This window comes from Mytilus edulis, chromosome 2 (assembly GCF_963676685.1).
Source record: "Mytilus edulis chromosome 2, xbMytEdul2.2, whole genome shotgun sequence".
Classification (NCBI taxonomy): Eukaryota; Metazoa; Mollusca; class Bivalvia; order Mytilida; family Mytilidae; genus Mytilus; species Mytilus edulis.
The window spans coordinates 16,809,109-16,825,352 of record NC_092345.1 but is presented as its reverse complement, the minus strand read 5'-3'; positions in this window follow the sequence as shown (position 1 = coordinate 16,825,352).

The window sequence follows — 16,244 nt, the reverse complement described above, 5'->3', positions numbered from 1 at the left end:
GGTCGAGGGATGATACCCAGGCTGATATGGAAAAGGCCATGTATTAATCGCTTTATCATATACTTTCGACTATAGTTTTATGTAAGGCAAATAAACTAATGCAATAACTAAAACAGTCAAAAACATTTTATAAAGAAAATTAAAATTATGAATCAAATATACTATAGTTGTCCAACAACAGCATTATACTCCTTATATATTTATGGTAACATTTCCTATAGAGGCATTTTGAAACATTGAAAATTTGGAAGAGTTTTACGATCATTACTACTCCATGTTTGTTGTACTATAAAATGATTCATAATTGTCAATGGCATTTGTTAGCAAGTATTAAACTATCCCCACAAAAGTTCCCGTAAATTTTGACGTCGTCATAAAAAACATCTGACGTCACAATGGAAAAGTAAACAACCGATACCGGAAACACCGGAAGTAACTTGCACGAGAGGCACTGATATGGGTTTTTTGCACGAGAGGCACTTGATATGGGTTATCAGCCCGGGTGGGAAGATATGGCTTGTGCACTTCCGCCCATTACACATATGCAAAAGCTATCATATTAATGCTAAGTATATGATAAAAACAAATATTGATTATAACGTTATTAACGGTTTAAATTATGTAACACAACTAGCCAGGAATTGTGAAAAAAAATGTGCATGAAAAACATTGATTAAGAAAATTTAAAACCGCTAACCGAGTCCCTGTGACATAAAATAGGAATTTGGTTGGATGTTAACAATTGTTGTAGGAATATTTGAAACAAATGATAGACCAATACATCTCTCTTGTTTGATACCACCCGCGGCTTTGGTGCCAAATTTTTTTTCTCATGTATATATATATATATATATTTAATATATGTTGTTTTCATTCATGAGAACGATCGATAGATCATTCTTTCAAAATATCAACCCGGACGATACCGTGTTTCAATGAAATATACTCCAATTCATAAAATGCAAACTGTAATTTACTTCATTCGTTTGATAGTTTGTTGTTGGCAATTGTTTTTTTCTTTCAATGTTCTATCTTTAATAGATTTAAGGAAGAAACAATCTTTTCCTCCGTATATTAGACTGAAATACAAAAATCGTCATCGACGCGTATTTTGACTTTGTGACTTTCGAAACAAATTATGTGAAGTTTTGTTTATTTATCGCTACAATAAAGGGACATTATCATATATACGTGAGATGAATATAAACGGAAGAGAATCGAATAAGTTGAGATAAATAAACATCACGAGATGGTGACAAGGTAATGAATAATTAACAATAGGAAATGAAAAATCATCTCTTTTATCATAAATTTTGATATTAAGATTTATATTTATCAAAGTTTACAGTCATTGCAGTCAAGTGTTCTAGAGGTTTTTTTCCAAATAAATAATTATTAAAATTATTTATTTACAGGTTGATAGTCCAGGATGGGTCGCAAATATTGATGTGCTAGTCAGAGACAGACAATTATCACAATTCTCATAGATATACAAAGAATTACGTGTATTATCTGAATAAAAATACACTTGACTTTTGCAAGATATAGATATGATCGAGCAGTGTTCATTATTAGTATTAGCTTTATTTTTATAAGTCAGTTCGTCAGGATAAATTTCTTTAGTGTACATACTGAAGTCCTCATTATTGAGAGCTAATATATCATCTAAATAGCTAAAAGTGTTATTAAATTTTTGAATCCGATGTAGTTTCGATGGGTCTTTGCTGATTTTAGTCATAAATTGTGACTCAACAATACAGAAACAGGCCCGCAATAAGTGGTGCATGCACAGTTAGACCCCATGGAAATACTGATAACCTTACGATATACGGAATCTCCATAGCGAACAAAAAAATATCTTGTAAACATTCAAGAGCAGTAATAGTATCGAAGCAATTTCAATTGAAATAGTTCTTTTATTTGTTTGTTGTTACTAAAAAAATGACTTTAAAGATATTGAACATATATTTATGCGCATGCCGACTTCATGGACTTTAAAATGCCCATTTAATCAGGTGTATTACTAGAATTTTGATTGTACCAAGTGTACTAGTAAGTATAGTGGATAGTTTAGTAGTAGAACAATGGCTTGAAGACGAAATAAATATATTTTTGTAAGGTTTTTTGTGTAGCTTCGGAAGCCAGAACATAGTTGGAATGTTCATTGTAGTTGGCTCTGCTTGTAAAGAGGTAGCTAAAAGTTTTTTTTCTAGAATGTCATTTTTCCGAAAATGGAGTCAGTTAGAATGTTGGTGATTTGGTGATTTCCTTTTGTAGAACATCAATGTAAAATTTACGTTAAACAATAATGATATTGTTAGCCGCCTTATCAACCAGGACAAAATCAAATTCCTTGTCGAGTTCATTTAGCTTGTGTTTGATACGAGAAATTGGGCTATAATGTTTGTTGTTAGAAGTAAAACGGGTTTAACATGTTGAATCCGTGTATCATGATATAGATAATAATTGACAAGTAACATTATAGATTCATATTAGAATTGGAAAGATAAAAACAATGGCCCTTTGTAGTGAGATGCCATGATCTGTTCCGAAAGTCTATTCTGCAGTCTTGTTTTGTGCAATTTTCCCAGCCCAGATTATTTTGTTTGTAATACAAACGTGCATTTGGTCATTTGTGGAAAGTTGTCTCATTGTCAATCATACCATATCTTATTTTTTATATATTTACTGCAGAGTTTGTGATTCCTGCTGTGTGGATGCAGTAGAATGTGTCCCCGTGTCTGAAGTGTATGCCCTTATATTTTTACAGTTTTTTGCTGATGAGAGAGCCGTCTACGTGTTCCATTATCATGATTAATGTTCTATTGTCATTTTAGTCTTTTGTGGAGAGTCGTCTAATTGGCAATCATACCACATCTTCTTTTTTATATGACATATTTAAACACCTTCGCTGACTCGTTGAAGTATATCGCATATAGTTTTAATTGCTTGTTATAATAAAATTAACGGTACTAATTTTCTTGCACCAGATGCGCATTTCGACAATACATGTCTCTTCAGTGATGCTCGTGGCCTAAACATTTGAAATCCAAAGCTTATATAAAAGATGAAGAGCTATAATTCAAAAGGTCCAAAAAGTATAGCCAAATTTGTGAAAGGAATATCGTTTAAATGTTGATGACTTGTTCATAGAAATCATAAGAAACTTAGCGCAAATCAAACCTTTTTTTAAATTATGGAACCGACATGAGTATAAGAAACTTAAGGCAGATCAAACCTGACTTTAAATGATGGAAGCGACATTATTTTAAGAAACAGAGCACAGTATACAGCTAAGCAATAAGAGAGAAATTACAACATAATACAACTTACCCCAACTGTAAAACCTTTATGATTGACCAACATCTGTTGAGATAGAGGATACGAGGAATATGAAACCTAACAAAGGATCCGATGTCACTTCTTATTACAGTTAGAATAAAATCATGTCTCTTTCCATTTGAATACATTTGATTGTGTTACCAACAAAACATTTTCAAATAAAAGGATAACAAAATTATTCTGTTACAATTTCAGAATTGTATTGAGACAAAAGGACATTAGAAAAAATGATACCTCAAAACAGAAATCGTTAAAAAAATGATACCGTGCTTGATTATTAAATCATCAAATATGTCTATTAATATGATCTTCTTGTCATTCTTTAAACAACTAATATACTTTTGTTCAGCTACGGTAATATTCTCAGTTTTATTTAAGTACTTTGAGTGTCCACACTTTTCTATATAAGAAAATGCTAGCAACCACACAGGAATTTGACAGTTTTTGTCCATAGTTTGATGTGTTTGAGGTTTTTATTATGCCATTTGATTAGGGACTTTCCTTGATGAGTTTTCCTTAGGGTTCGGTATTTTTGTTATTTTACTTTTTGAAGACTGCTTGTCGTCTTTTTGTTAGTTTTTCTTGTTCTGAATAATTTCTTTCTCCCTTTTTTATTATCACTTTCTTAGTATTATCTATCGTACGTTGTCATAGAGTATAAAAAAGTTAACAGTTCAAAGCAGGATTGACAATTATATATTTAATCATATCATATCCTTTCATCAATGAATATAAACTGAGGCAGAATCTGAAACCTTAAATAGATGCCCCTTTTCGAATTCGTTGAGGGTCTGCACGGGGTTTACATAATAGAGATTAATTAGCAAAATAAAAGCAACCGTATATATATATATATAGTATACTGCTGTTCAGAAGTCATATTTCGATTGAGAGAAAACAAATACGGGTTACAAACTATAGCCGACGCAAACACATCAACAATAAGAGAAAATAAAAACAAAGCAACAGAACACTGAAGTACAACACATCACAAACAAACAAAAATAATTTAATATAACACTTACACAGAGAACTCAATTCAGTGATATTTTGTAAATAAGGGCAACAGTAGTATACCGCTGTTCGAAATTCATCAATCGATTGAGAAAAAAAAACCAAATCCGGGTTACAAAATAAAACTGAGGGAAACGCATCAAATATAAGAGTAAAATTACGACACAACAGAAACACAACATTAAAATGTAACGCAGACAGAAACGAACTTTAATATAACAATGGCATTTTCCTGACTTGGTACAGGACATTTTAAGAAAAACAATTGTGGGTTAAACCTGGTTTTGTGGCATGACAAACCTCCCGCTTTAATGGCAATGTCCTTTAAAAATGCCCTGTACCAAGTCAGGAATATGGTCATTGTTATATTATAGTTCGTTTCTGTGTGTATTACATTATAACGTTGTGTCGTTTGTTTTCTCTTATTTTTGAGTGTAAATTCACATTGAGATAAGACGTGTCACGGTACTTGTCTATCCCAAATTTATGTATTTGGTTTTGATGTTATATATATATGTTATATTTGTTATTCTCGTGGGATTTTGTCTATGTGTGTTACATTTTAGTGTTATGTCGTTTTTCTCCTCTTATATTTAATGCGTTTCCCTCGGTTTTAGTTTGTTATCCCGATTTTGTTTTTTGTCCATGGATTTATGAGTTTTGAACAGCGGTATACTACTGTTGCCTTTATTTAAATATAACAATAAAATGACAACATATTACATGACAGGATTACAATAAATATAAATGGGAGTAAATATAGGACAGAAAAACACACGAATAATAGCTTACAAAAGGTATCAGGTTTAACATTTAACAAACCAGACGCGCACCTCGTCCACACAAGACTTACCAGCGACGCTTTGACGAAAAAAGTTATAGTGGCCATAAATTGTATAAATTGTATTGTTAAACAATTTTTGTACTCAAACTTAATGAAGATATGAAAAAGAGTTGTTAATAAATCCTAATTTGATATTTATATTGAATTATTTTGATTCATTTGCAGTGTTTTCGCCACTTTCAGCACATTGACGATTTGCGACTGCTATTTTATTGTTGGTTAAAGAATCCGTAGTGCCTAAAAGAACAACCAAATGTATACCAAGTGCTTACTATGCCTTTCATTTTGAAACATGAACTGACTGAACACTTTAAATAGTAAATTTGATTTGTACCTACTCCATTTCTCAAGTGGATCATTATTCATATATAAAGCGGATGGTTTCTATTTTTTTATTTAACTTTAGGGAGAAGACTAATGCTGACACTAATTTATAAAACACACGACAGGATCATTAAAGATACGTGAAACCGATTTACTGCTCTCATTGGATCTTCGTTGTCATTCATAAAAGAGTAGAATAGTCTTATATTTGAACTATGTGTTTCAGTTTAAACGGATTTTCAGAACAAGTATTCGTAACATTGTTCGTATTAAGATAAATGAAAACACACTTCTGGATCTGCTTACCCTTCCGGAGCACCTGAGATCACCCCTAGTTTTTTGGTGGGGTTCGTGTTGTTTATTCTTTAGTTTTCCATGTTGTGTCGTGTGTGCTCTTGTTTGTTTGTCCTTTTCATTTTTAGCCATGGCGTTGTCAGTTTGTTTTAGATTTATGAGTTTGACTGTCCCTTTGGTATCTTTCGTCCCTCTTTTCTGACACTACTTTAAAATCTTATACATTTGTCGATGGTTATGCTAAATTTAATATAATTTTAATCCATTTTATATTACTTCAAAATGTGTTTTGATCCATAATCAAATGGTATCACCGGCCAAGTAGTCAGCACTTCGTTGTTGACATGAATATCAATTACAGTGTATATGGTCATTTTTATAAATTTACAAAACTTTGAATTTAAAAAAAACCCTAGGATTTTCTTATCCCAGGAATAGATTACCTTAGCCGTATTTGGCACAACTATTTGGAATTTTGGGTCCTAAATGTTTTTCAAATTTGAATTTGTTTGGCTTTATAACTATTTTGATCTGAGCGTCACCAATGAGTCTTATGTAGACGAAACGCGCGTCTGGCGTATTAAATTATAATTCTGGTACCTTTTGATAACTAATTTACGGTGGAAGAATGGGGCCATGCAAGAAATATGTTTTATCTTGTGCCCACAAGAAAGTGTTCTTGTTCCCACAAGATAAAATGTTGTTCCCATAAGATAGTATGCTGTTCCACCAAGATAATATGCTGTTAAACAATATTTCTTGCGTCGCCTCATTCTGCCACATTAGGCATATAAATTTATTACGTTTGAAAAAATATTCAGTTTGTTCACATGTTCACATAGTTTGATTGAATGACTGCATCTCTGTAATATAGATATTGTAGATAATCTCATACCATTTCATGCTGCTATTGTGCATGTAATTTAGACAAAAACCTATGGGATATCGCATTATATCATTTTCCTATGTAAAGTTAATTTGACTAAAAGTTAACGTTTTTACTATACTTTAGTTATTAATGAAAACCCGTTTATACCAGGAATCAATTTTGTCAAGTGTGCCCACTTGATATAAACAAAAACGATCGAACGTTCGGAAATGTGTTTTCCTGATGACGTCCGTTTCTTAATACTAGGTGATTGACATGTTTAAGTCTGCCGTATAAATTTATTTACGTGTCTGTCAAAAGTCACCAGGCTGTTATAAACTGGTTGTCGTTTGTTGCTGTACATATTTTTTGTTTATTGTTTTGTGCATGAATCATGCAGTTAGTTCCCCGGAAATTTTGGATTTACAATTTGTCAGGTTGTTGTAGTTATGTAGATTGGAATGCAGATAGTGTTTTGATCGTGGTTGAAAAACGCTCATTGACCTGTAGTTACTCATATCTGTATTCGTCATTTGATTTCTGATGGATATTTGTCTCTATGTCAAATGAACACCTTAACATCTGAAAATAGGGAAAATTTAATGTAAAAATGGGAAAATCTATTTAAAATGTCAACAATAGGAATTTCAACTTCTTTAACAGTTAAGACGTTCATTGAAGTTTTATGAATATGAACAGATCACTAGTAGTAAAATAAAAAGAAAACTCATACCGTTTTAGAAAAGTTCCCAAGTCCAATAAAAAAAGGGTAAATTTTCTCAAGTATATGTATTGGTGCAACTAAGCTACTTTAATATATGCATCCACTATACAGATTGTCGAAGATATAAAGTTGTGAAATTAACGAGGGTATCACCAGTCCAGTAGCCAGTACTTCGGTACTGGCAAGAAAATACGGATTTTTTTGTGTTATTAAAATTTGCTGAAATAATTATAAATGTAGGAATGTATCTCCCTCATGCAAAGCTCTGATTCCTTTTACGGATTTGGCTATACTTTTTGGACCTTTTGAATTGTAGCTCTTCATCTTTTATATAAGCTTTGGGTTTCAAATATTTTGGCCACGAGCATCACTGAAGAGACATGTATTGTCGACATGCGCATCTGGTGCAGGAAAATTGGTACCGTTAATTTTATTAATTCGCTATAACGACTTAGCTGATCTAACTTGTTAAACATGTAACATTATATGTAACACACGGTATCATAAAGACTTTGCTAACTCGTTTAAACAACTTAGCTAACTCGTTTAAACAACTTAGCTAACTCGTTTAAACAACTAAGCTTACTAGTTTAAACAACTTAGCTAACTCGTTTAAACAATTAAGCTAAATCGTTTAAACAACTTATCTATTTCGATTAAACAACTCAACTGACTCGTTAAATTGACTCAGCTGACTGGTTATAACGACATAGATATTTTCCCAATTCCAGGACGTAACTAAACCCTATAATGAAAGGAACAGTAGTATACCGCTGTTCGAAATTTATAAATCAATTGCAAAAAAAACAAATCCAGATTACAATCTAAAACTGAGGAAAACACATCAAATATAAGACAAAACGGAAACATTAAAATGCAACACACAGAAACGAACTATAAGATAATATATAGATAACATAGTCACTTTCCTGACTTTCTATTGGAAATTTTAAGAAAAAATGGTTGGTTGAACATGGTTTTGTGGCTAGCCAAACCTCCTGCTTTAATGGCAATGATAAATATAACACTAAAATGACAACTTTACATGACAGGAATACAATACAAATAAAAGGAAGAACATACAGGGCAGAGAAACACACAAGTAAACAATACAATAGAACATTACGACAAGCTAATAGTTATTAAAGGTACCAGGCTTATAATTTAATACGCCAGACACTTGCTTCGTCTACATAAGACTCATTAGTGACTCATAATACATTAGTCTACCTATATAGTACTGTAGATTCCGAAACTGCAATGTATGAAAATTGACCTTTAAGCTAGTCATTGTTTAATTATTTAGGGATACCTTTTTTAAACCGCTTTATATTCTATTAATTTTCAAGAAAACATAAAATTAACGCAAAATCGTGCATTCTGAGCTTTATATTTTATGACTAGATTTAAATATAGTGACAGTGTATTAATATACTTAAAGAACTAATACTGATTAAGTCGACACTATGGACCATATTGACCTTTTTTTACGGTATTTATGATTCTTTCATTATTGAAGACCCTCCAGCAAATATCAAGAAGAAGAACAGGAATAAAAACTTTGACCATTGATCATTTGTAATTGTGTGCGATTAGCTGCCGTGTACGTGTACTTCATATTCCTTTACCTTCTGTTAATGGGTCTGAACACGGCTTAATGCAAATTTAACCCTTTAATGTAAAAGCTATGTCAACAAATGATTAAATACCGGGAAATTGGTGGTCTTACTTTGATTTAAACCATGTCAGCTATCTTGTTTTATCCACAGGCGCCTGGGTATATGATAAAGACATTTCATTTTTTTAAATTTTTTTGTTGATTTTAAGATCTTCAATTTTCTATATTTATAACCATACCCATCACTTCTGTGCATATCTCACCTAGTTTCGAGTGATTTTTTAACGACTCAGAGAAATTACCCAATTTTACAATCAATACTAAGAAAAATTGGGTATTTTCTCTGAGTCGTTTAAATCACTCGAAATTAGAGACATGCACAGAAGTGCTAGATATGTATTTCAGGTATTTATACATATAGAAAATTGAATATTTTAATCAACAACAAAAAATCCGGCCGTGTACCGTATAAACTGTCACATTTATCAAGATGAAATATCATTAAACTGATTATTGACCATAAAAAAATTGATGAAGTTGACCACGCCACAACTATATGGCTGGAAACTGGATTTTTGTTCCGTCGGATTCCGTTTTTTACTAGGAGGCATAAATTATATCTTTGTAAACAGTGTTTTGAGAATAAGTTATATTTATTATTATACTGCAATCACGCAATGTTATCTATCCTATATGTGTTGTGACCTCTTAACCGATATTTAATATCGAGTAATGGGTTATGCATCAACGCGTTAAGAAAATTCATCAGCACCATTTAACATCTGGGAATAATCAAATCGTCATAACACCATGATTATACAAGTCTATGATCTATCATTAAAAAAAGTCCGAGTCCGATGTCAGAATATATAACAAAAGAAACTAAACAAATTGACAATGATACATACATAAATGAACAAAGGTTTACTAGCAATTACTGATCATGACATGCCAGCTCCAGACCTCAATTAAACTTATAGAAAGATTATGCCTGCATCATATGAATATCAAGCACAATCCTTCCCGTAACGGGTTTAGTATAATACCATAATGATATATATGAGAAGAACATAATCGGTCTAATGTCAACAACTGGTTTTGAAATAAATGTCATTATTTCCGATACAAAGACCTTATTCGTGAATCAATATTAAAGCTAAAAAGGTTTGGTTAGCTTTTGAGGTGAATGCCGTCATTTTTGTTCTCTGTAAATAAAGGCAACAGCAGTATACCGCTGTTCAAAACTCGTAAATCGATGGACAAAAAACAAAATCGGGGAAACCAACTAAAACTGAGGGAAACGCATTAAATATAAGAGAAGAACAACGACACAACATTAAAATAGAACACTCACAGAAACGGACTAAGCATTAGACAAAATCCGATGAAAATAACAAATATAACATCGAAACCAAGTTCATGAATTTGGGATAGAAAAGTACCGTAACACGTCTTATAGTAATGTGAATTCACACTCAAATATCAGAGAAAACAAACGACACCGCGGAAACACAACGTTAAATTTAACACACAGAGAAACGAACTATAATATAACAATGGCCATATTCCGGACTTGGTACAGGACATTTTTAAAGACAAAAATGGTGGGTTGAACCTGGTTTTGTGGCATGCCAAACCTCGCACTTTAATAGCAATGTTAAATATAACATTAAAAAGACAACATAACATTACAGGACTACAATACAAATAAATAGGAAAACATATTAGACAAAGAAATTTCGTTATTCACGAATATAGTCCCTAGTGTTTACAGTGGGTTACTTGCCATTAATTTTTTTACCCTTTCCAAATTTATTTCTCCATGTTTAATGCCTCAAATTGCAACAAGGGGGTGAAATTACACTGTAAAAAAATTTGGGTTCCAAATTTTTAAGGAAAGTAGTTATTTGGTCCAGCTGAAAAAGGTTAAAAATTAGCACTTCGGAAGCTGTCAAAAGATTTCAAGACGCCCTAAACATAAAATTGTTCATATTTTGAGTTAGAACCGATTTTTTTTTTCCTTTAAATTTGATATAATTTGTCCCAAAAGTAGTACAACACACTGTAAAAATTTCATTGAGAAAGCGGAGGTGGGATTTTTTTTTCATTTTCATTTATGTTCTTAAAGAAATGCACTACGAAATAATTGTGGTCTCGGACCGAATAGCTAAAAAAAGGCATCAGGTTTAAAATTCAATACGCCAGAAACGCGCCTCGTCCACACAAGACTTGTTACCATAAAAAATTGGATGTGAAATACCTGAACGTAAAAGATATCTGCATATTGAATTATAATAACCAATGATGTCCTTGTATCGATGATTTTTTTTAGTAAATATAGACCAATGCACGGAGCTGAATTTTTTAATTGCTATTTCACAACCATTATTTGGGCTTTCTTGTAAATACTACATTTTAAACAGAAACATAGCAAAAGAAAATGATAAAAAAAATCCCAAGAGTGCATTCCTTGGATATTTAAGATAACTAAAGATAATACATATTTATTTGTTTCTCGAGGTATGGATATCACAAGAAATAATTTATTTTACTGTCATTTTTACAAGGTAGATTACTTTGATATATTCATAGGAAATGCAGTTTTAAACTCATTTACATTTTATACTTAAAAGATAGTAGCCAGTAAGCCATGTTAAAATATAAAAGATCTACCTATATATACAGAAACTTCAGACAAATTTACGACTAGTTGACTGCATCAAAACTGGATTAAAAAACCTGACAAAATGTACTTAAAACTGTAACTGTAAGTGCATTAATAGATTAGAATAATAATGGATTAATATTTATTTTCAAAAAGTACCATACATGTAACTAAACACGTCATGTTGTCAATCTTGCTTTTTGAACAAGTCAAGTAAGAAAATTATCAAAATAAAATATAACTAAAGACATAACTAAGGCCATCAAGCCACCACCAGGCTTAGTATGTTTGCAATCACATCAATGGTATTTCATTTAACATTGAGAAGACATTTTTATATATGAATAACTATCTTATTTTTATCATTTGAGAATGTCTCGTGTAAATCTGTATAATAAATATCTTCTTTTCCGATGTGTTGTCCTCTTATATTGGTTCAAATTAACTGTTAACTAACATATGACATGAACATCTACTGTCTTCTCTGTTAAGACTATTTTACGCTTGAAGTTGTTATACAGAACACATGCAAAGTGCCCATCATAATCTTCTTTTATTCCTGTTAATGGGGAAAATAATAAAATTTAAAACAATCGAAGCCAATTGCAATGACCTATGAAAATAATAAAATTATAAAAAAAATTAAGCCAATGAGATACAGGAGAAATCAATGGAAATACGAAAACAGATCAGAAATCATAATGCTTAAAACAATAACTATCTGAGACACTTGAACCTTACCAAGAAAACATAATGCTGATCAATGAACCTTGAAAATAAGGTTAGAGAAACTCTCCCAAATGAACATATACACATTACAATAGTTGATCTCTTGCTTATAGTATCTGAGGAACTGCGTCCTTACCCTGAACATTTGATTTTGATAAATGGTTTGTAGCTTGCGCATGCATATTTGCAATATAAAAAATCATTTTTACTACTAACCTTGCTTGAAGCTTAAAGTAAAAGACTGGGTAATATCTGTAACTTCTAGGTGTACATTATATTCGTCTCCAAGTTCTCTCACTACATTGGCTAGCACTGATATAACAACTGTTGAACCATCTCTTCCTCTTTTCTCCCACATCAAGGGATGTACAATCAGAAAGTTGGCATTCTGATTCACAGTACATTTATACTTAGGTGAAGCACCAACCAAAACAAAATCCTCTTGTTTAGTTAAAATTAACCGATACTGCTGACCATTTGACACTGGAATGAAATAATATGATGCAATATGAAATACCTAACATAAGTACATAACATAAGAATATTTAGAAATAGTTCTAATGTCTGACAACATATCAATTTCTATATATTTTGTTGGTATATTGTATACAATATAATTTGATTAAAACTACATTTCCCATTGTGCTTCCATTTTACAAGGTAATGTTAATGAATAGCAAGAGGCCATATGATATTAGAATGACAAGAGGTCATATAACTTGTGAATGGCTAGGACAATATTATGTGGAAATGGGCAAGAGACCATGAGGATTTTTGAACATGGCGAGGGCCAAGGAGATTACATCTATTTGGAAATAGTATATCTTATTTGAGAATCAAGAATTTTTAAGATATAATTGAAGAATTATAGCAAGGGGCATGATGTATAATTTGAAAAATAGAAAATGACCAGGGCCAAGAAGATATAATAAATTATTAGATAGGTAAAGCCCGACACGAGGTCGTGTGAAAATGAGTAAATAAGAGTAAATATTTGTATTTTATATTGTATTACCAAACTGGTTGATATTATGTTTTTTTTTTCTATTTATACAAGAAATTTAAAGAGGAATTAAGAATTTTATGACAGTTCAATATTCCGTCGTGTCGAAGGGTGTATTCGACACGTGTGATCAGCGGCAAGGATTTCATTATGGAGTTCTTATGCTTGAATCCTGAGATTTAAAAATGATATAAACAATTTTGAAGAAGAAAACAATTATTTGTCATTTTTTTTAAAGACTTATTGGACAAGTACATTTGCTTAATTACTAAGTGGTACTACAAATAGAGGAGAAAATATATATGTTGCCTAAAGGGGATTTCCCTCAGCAGGTGCGCGATGTTTAGACTAATGTGTACAGTTGTGTAGATAGTTATGTATCATGTTTATTTTTAAGATGGTTTTATCCTTATGTTAAAAACGATGAAAATTATTAAAAGGGGTACGGCTATTGGTGGCTATTAAAAGAGGACATTGTTTATGTATCTTTTAACTACTAATTTAGACTTTCTTTATTTTACTTCAACTGACCTAATTGTTGTAACATTGACCTTATGATATTTGAAAAAAAACCAATCACATTTAATCTGTGACTTCAAATATTTTATGTGGCACTAGGAATAATACATGTATTTGCTTCAGAGAGAAGGGTTTAAGTATATTCCTTGATTAAACGGTTGTTCTGGAAACTTCAAGTCAAAAGTATATTTCAATAATCATAATTTTAAACTGCACTGTTTTGTATTTTGCATTCTAGTTTAATATTAAAGATGTTTTTTTTTAATATTACCATGACTAAGTATTGCAAGGATACCAGGATTAATATAAGTGAGATTTTCAGTTTAATTAATTTGCAATTAAAACCAGCAGAGGTCTACTCTAGCTACAATTCTGATACTTACTTCTTAAAACTTCAAGTTTATATGAGATTTCTGTTTTCATAGTATCATCATCGTGAACCTTGGCAACACATTTAAGTATTTTATTGGAATCATTTAGTTTGAGATTGATGATTACTGTTTTCTCTACATTATACACTGTTGGTGGTTTGGTCCTGCTTGTATCTGGTACCTCTACCTGAGGATCGCCAACCAGTAGTGTATCATCAAGGTAAATCTGTACAACGGCTGCTGGGTTAGAACCTTCTGTTCGACATATAGGTTTATGAACTCCTTCCTCTAATATGATGTACAAGGCTGGTTCACCTGATACTGTCTGTTTTGTGTCTATTTCAAATTCTGTTTTTTGAATTGTTCCTGTAACAAATATACATCAATGTATTTTGATAACGCTACTTTATTTCAAAATTTGTTCCTTTAAAACAATGCAGTCATTTAAAACTACTTTACAATGGTTTTGATACATGAAGACTTCTGAAAAAGAAATCAATAAAGGAATATGGCAAGTACTGGAAGTTTGGATGTGTTGGTGTTGTAAATCAGTGGGAAATATTAGATGTGTATTAGGACAATAAAATGTTAATGACATATGTTTATGACTATGTACTAGACTAACATACTGAGCTGAATTTTTTAATTGCTATTACACAAGATAACAATTAGAGCCAACCATTCATTAGCATTTCTTCTAAATACCACATTTTTAACAGGAACATAGCAAATGAAAATGATAAAAAAAATCAAGCTAGTGCATTCGTTGGATATTTAAGATTACTAAAGGTATTACATATTTATTTGTTTCCCCAAGTAGGTATAGGAAGATGTAGTTTGAGTGCTAATGAGCTCCTCTCCATCCAAATAACAATTTATAAAAGTAAACAATTATAGGTCAAGGTACGGCCTTCAACACGGAGCCTTGGCTCACATCGAACAACAAGATAGAAAGGGCCCCAAAATTACAAGTGTAAAACCATTCAAACGGGAAAACCAACGGTCCAATCTATATAAAAAAAAACGAGACACGAGAAGCATGTATAAACTACATAAACAAACAACTACTGTACATCAGATTACCAACTTAGGACAGGTGCAAACATTTGCAGCGGGATTAAATGTTTTAATGGTACCAAACCTTTTCCCTTTTACTGAGACAATAGTAAAATATCACAACATAGAACAATTTTGTCAATTTTGCTTTCTGGACAAATCATGTAAGAAAATTATCACAAAATAATATAACTGAAGACCATTCTCTTCCACCAAGCCACCGCAGGCTTTGTATGTTTGCAATCACATATATGGTATTTCATTTGGCATTAGGAAGGCATTTTCCTATAAAAATATCTCTTTTTTTACCATTTGAGAATATCTCATGTAAAGCTGTATAATATATATCTTTTTCCCAGATATTTTGTCCTCTTTTATTGGTACAAACTAACTGTTAACTTACGTATGACATGGATATTTACGGCCTTCTCTGCTAATACTGTATTACTCTTGTTATACAGAACACATGCAAAATGCCCATCATACTCGTCTTTTATTCCTGTAAATAGGGATTATGATAAAAATTTAAAACAATTAAAGCCAATTGCAATAATATATGAAAATAATGAAATTTAAAACAATTTAATCCAATGAGATGATACAGGACAAATAAATGGAAAGACGAAAACTGATTAGAAATCATAATGCTTTTAACTAAAATTATCTGAGACACTTGAACCTTACCAAGAAAACATAATGCTGATCAATGAACCTTGAAGATAAGGTCAAATAAACTGCCAAATGAACATATACACCTTACAATGATACCATCCACTAAAATAGTTGATCTATTGCTTATAGTATATGAGAAACAACATCCTAACCATGAAAACTTAATGTTGATAAATGATTTGTAACTTGCGCATGCATATA